We start from the raw sequence: 5,000 nt of genomic DNA, 5'->3' as shown, positions 1-5,000 counted from the left end.
CCGGACATTTGACGTCGTCACACTACCGGTATTGACTAATAGACTGATTGCTGATAATCATTAGCCATACACTGGGGGAAACGGCCGACAGGGGCGGCAACATAGTGGAGCCGCAGTGTCACTAATGTACAGAGATAGAACAGTTTCGACTGGAACTAGAGTAACCGTATACACGGCACTGATTAGTAATAGATGCAGAGCCATCAGAATACAGATAATATATACAACCGTCCCTATACATGCTGAAAGACTCTGCACACAATGAGAACCACACGTCAGCCAGACACTCTTATCACACACTACTCTCTTATCACACACAATATCTAACCACCAGCATGGAAGAACATCCAGTGCATCCTCTCCGCCACATGACACAATCCACACTATCATTACCAGACCGGGAGGTCCACCCAGAAAACACAATATCCCACCCTTCCGACATCCGCACATTGCTCAGCTAAGCCACGAACACCCACACATGTCCTACACAGTGGTGCACCCAACATCACAATACTGCCTCCTGTCACAGCACACAAACAATGGCAGGAATGAAAGACACAGATCTGCCACAACCATGGAATCGGAGCGCCGCCTGTCATGAGCCAAAAGTGCATCCTGACGTGACAAATCGGATAATACCGCAGGCATCCAATTACGATAATCACTATCAACGAACCTGCCGCCCCCCCCCCCAATACACCTTTCCCTACAACAATGTGTATCTGAACCTACGCTATATCGTACCTTAACCTAACCTATATCGTACCTTAACCTAACCTATATCGTACCTTAACCTAACCTATATCGTACCTTAACCTAACCTATATCGTACCTTAACCTAACCTATATCGTACCTTAACCTAACCTATATCGTACCTTAACCTAACCTATATCGTACCTTAACCTAACCTATATCGTACCTTAACCTAACCTATATCGTACCTTAACCTAACCTATATCGTACCTTAACCTAACCTATATCGTGCCTTAACCTAACCTATATCGTGCCTTAACCTAACCTATATCGTGCCTTAACCTAACCTATATCGTGCCTTAACCTAACCTATATCGTGCCTTAACCTAACCTATATCGTGCCTTAACCTAACCTATATCGTGCCTTAACCTAACCTAATTTGTGCCTTAACCTAACCTATATCGTGCCTTAACCTAACCTAATTTGTGCCTTAACCTAACCTAATTTGTGCCTTAACCTAACCTAATTTGTGCCTTAACCTAACCTAATTTGTGCCTTAACCTAACCTAATTTGTGCCTTAACCTAACCTAATTTGTGCCTTAACCTAACCTAATTTGTGCCTTAACCTAACCTAATTTGTGCCGTAACCTAACCTAATTTGTGCCGTAACGTAACCCATGTTGTGCCGTAACGTAACCCATGTTGTGCCGTAACGTAACCCATGTTGTGCCGTAACGTAACCCATGTTGTGCCGTAACGTAACCCATGTTGTGCCGTAACGTAACCCATGTTGTGCCGTAACGTAACCCATGTTGTGCCGTAACCTAACCCATGTTGTGCCTTAACCTAACCCATGTTGTGCCTTAACCTAACCCATGTTGTGCCTTAACCTAACCCATGTTGTGCCTTAACCTAACCCATGTTGTGCCTTAACCTAACCCACGTTGTGCCTTAACCTAACCTACGTTGTGCCTTAACCTAACCCATGTTGTGCCTTAACCTAACCCATGTTGTGCCTTAACCTAACCCATGTTGTGCCTTAACCTAACCCATGTTGTGCCTTAACCTAACCCATGTTGTGCCTTAACCTAACCCATGTTGTGCCTTAACCTAACCCATGTTGTGCCTTAACCTAACCCATGGTGTGCCTTAACCTAACCCATGTTGTGCCTTAACCTAACCCACGTTGTGCCTTAACCTAACCCACGTTGTGCCTTAACCTAACCCACGTTGTGCCTTAACCTAACCCACGTTGTGCCTTAACCTAACCTACGTTGTGCCTTAACCTAACCCATGTTGTGCCTTAACCTAACCCATGTTGTGCCTTAACCTAACCCATGTTGTGCCTTAACCTAACCCATGTTGTGCCTTAACCTAACCCATGTTGTGCCTTAACCTAACCCATGGTGTGCCTTAACCTAACCCATGGTGTGCCTTAACCTAACCCATGGTGTGCCTTAACCTAACCCATGTTGTGCCTTAACCTAACCCATGTTGTGCCTTAACCTAACCCATGTTGTGCCTTAACCTAACCCATGTTGTGCCTTAACCTAACCCATGTTGTGCCTTAACCTAACCCATGTTGTGCCTTAACCTAACCCATGTTGTGCCTTAACCTAACCCATGTTGTGCCTTAACGTAACCCATGTTGTGCCTTAACGTAACCCATGTTGTGCCTTAACCTAACCTATAATGTGCCTTAACCTAACCTAAAGTGCGCCGTAACCTAAACTATATTGCGCCTTAACCTGACGCACGTTGTCGCTGAACCTGCTCTGTAATTGTTATGCAACCCGTTAAAGTAGTGTAGTGTTGCCTAACCGCAACCCTCGCAATATAGTTCGCTACTCGCACTGCCCGGTCCCCTGTGTATCGCGTCATGTTAAACACCTTGCAGGTGTTGCTGACTTTCCACATGCTCCTGCTATACACTGTAGTGTGGATAGCAGCAGGACGTACATGCCCCCCCCCCTTCCCCCCTGCCTTCGCAAGCTGGTCGGTGAGAAGTTTGCATGTTCAATGCCCTTCGCATGCCGACGTACTCAGCCTACGTTGTGGTACGGCCTGTCACCTGTCCGCCGATGTACGCAAAACCCACAAACTGTACTGCACATTGCTCCGTATGTACTGAATGATACATCGTGGCCCATGTGACCGTATGACGACAGCGCCTAGCAACGGCGGACCATACAGTCCAAATATTGTGCACGCAGCTACGTGTCGTCTCCCTATAAGAGCTGGATTGCAGTGTGGTACGCCATACAGACGTGTGGGAGGAACGGACGCCCTGGATGGCGATCAGCATGAGCAGTCTGTTGATGTAGTGGAGCGTGTATTCGGACGTAGTCGTCTCTTCTCACACACCGTGATAGCATGTTGCACCGCGTTCCACATCTGCGACATGCTGCAGAGGCGGGCTGACAGTCGTTCGCGCAATGGACACCGCATACGTACGGGGTCTACCTTCCACGTGTTCTCTAGGCGTGCACATGTTGTTGCGTCTATGTGGGCAGACGTAGTGTGTTGTGACACCTGACACAGGCATGCAATACTCGTTGCAAATGGCGATGGACGTGTACGTTTGCTGGTGACGTTACGCAAATGAACAACCGGTAACCCGTTGTGGTGCGGTTGTTCTCGCTAGAGGTGAATCAGTGTTGGCGACGATCGGTCGAGCTATTAACCGGTTGTTTCAGGGATACCCACCATGCCCACGAACGTGAAAGGGGACCCACCATGCCCACGAACGTGAAAGGGGATCTGGGTGTGAGGCGATACGCGGCGGTGGCTGGGTGGGACCGTCCCCGGCCGGTGAGGGGGGGCCGCCCGGCGTGCTGGCAGCGCGGTGCGTGGGCGCACGCGCTACAGCCGGCTGGTGGGGGCGGCCGGTGGCAGGCGCGCCGGCCGACGGACGCGGCAGGCGGCGCAGCTGCGCGCCGGCGCCCCCTGCTCGCGGCGCCTTGCGGCCAAAGTAGGTCCTCGCGGGCCCGGTGCGAAGCGCGGTGGCCATCTGCAGTGTGCTGGTCCGATTGAGGACTTTGTGCGCTGAGGATGCGCCGCCGCCCGGCGCTCGGCGCCGCGACGCCGTCTGCTGCTCGGTCGCCCCAGCGGTTCTCGCAGGTGGTTTGTATCGCAGCTGTGCGGACGTGTTGGCGCGTGCGCTGTGCTGGGAGAGTTCGCTTCGGCACCCAAGTAGGGCTTTTGTCCTTCTGTGGCGCTGGCGTTGGAGCTGCCGGTCACCGTAGGTGGCGCGTGTTGTCTCCCGCCGGCAATGCCACGACAGCACGCTCCCGGGCCTCTGTCGGCAGCGGCAAGCTCAGTTGGGAGCACGGGTGGTCGCACCTAAAGCGTCTACTCGCCTAACTCCGGGCGATTGCGCCTCTCTCGAACCCGACCAAGTACTTAGGACGGCGCTGCGCGCCGCCGGGACCTGAGAGGGTTTCGAGGTGTGTTGTGCAGGGGAGCTCAGCCTCCTCCTGTTTGCAGAATAATTGAGCGGACGCTTGCGTGTTCGCGCGGACCCCCGGGACACACTCCCGGGCGGCCGGCTGCTCAGCTCTAGTTGACGCAGCTCCCTGGTTGATCCTGCCAGTAGTCATATGCTTGTCTCAAAGATTAAGCCATGCATGTCTCAGTACAAGCCGCATTAAGGTGAAACCGCGAATGGCTCATTAAATCAGTTATGGTTCCTTAGATCGTACCCACGTTACTTGGATAACTGTGGTAATTCTAGAGCTAATACATGCAAACAGAGTCCCGACCAGAGATGGAAGGGACGCTTTTATTAGATCAAAACCAATCGGTCGGCTCGTCCGGTCCGTTTGCCTTGGTGACTCTGAATAACTTAGGGCTGATCGCACGGTCCTCGTACCGGCGACGCATCTTTCAAATGTCTGCCTTATCAACTGTCGATGGTAGGTTCTGCGCCTACCATGGTTGTAACGGGTAACGGGGAATCAGGGTTCGATTCCGGAGAGGGAGCCTGAGAAACGGCTACCACATCCAAGGAAGGCAGCAGGCGCGCAAATTACCCACTCCCGGCACGGGGAGGTAGTGACGAAAAATAACGATACGGGACTCATCCGAGGCCCCGTAATCGGAATGAGTACACTTTAAATCCTTTAACGAGTATCTATTGGAGGGCAAGTCTGGTGCCAGCAGCCGCGGTAATTCCAGCTCCAATAGCGTATATTAAAGTTGTTGCGGTTAAAAAGCTCGTAGTTGGATTTGTGTCCCACGCTGTTGGTTCACCGCCCGTCGGTGTTTAACTGGCATGTATCGTGGGACGTCCTGCCGGTGGGGCG

The 5,000-nt window shown here is 51.8% G+C and overlaps 1 non-coding gene across 1 annotated transcript in view; it reads left to right on the top strand.

Moving 5' to 3' along the window:
- The first annotated feature begins 4,268 nt into the window (after positions 1-4,268).
- Positions 4,269-5,000, top strand: part of LOC126447256 (small subunit ribosomal RNA) — a 1,909-nt gene continuing 1,177 nt past the window's right edge. The window contains exon 1 of the ribosomal RNA XR_007583700.1: positions 4,269-5,000. This exon is cut by the window's right edge and continues 1,177 nt beyond it. This is a non-coding gene — a ribosomal RNA (small subunit ribosomal RNA).

Source organism: Schistocerca serialis, unplaced genomic scaffold (genome assembly GCF_023864345.2).
Source record: "Schistocerca serialis cubense isolate TAMUIC-IGC-003099 unplaced genomic scaffold, iqSchSeri2.2 HiC_scaffold_505, whole genome shotgun sequence".
NCBI classification, from domain to species: domain Eukaryota; kingdom Metazoa; phylum Arthropoda; class Insecta; order Orthoptera; family Acrididae; genus Schistocerca; species Schistocerca serialis.
This window is presented reverse-complemented; position numbering and strand designations above follow the sequence as displayed.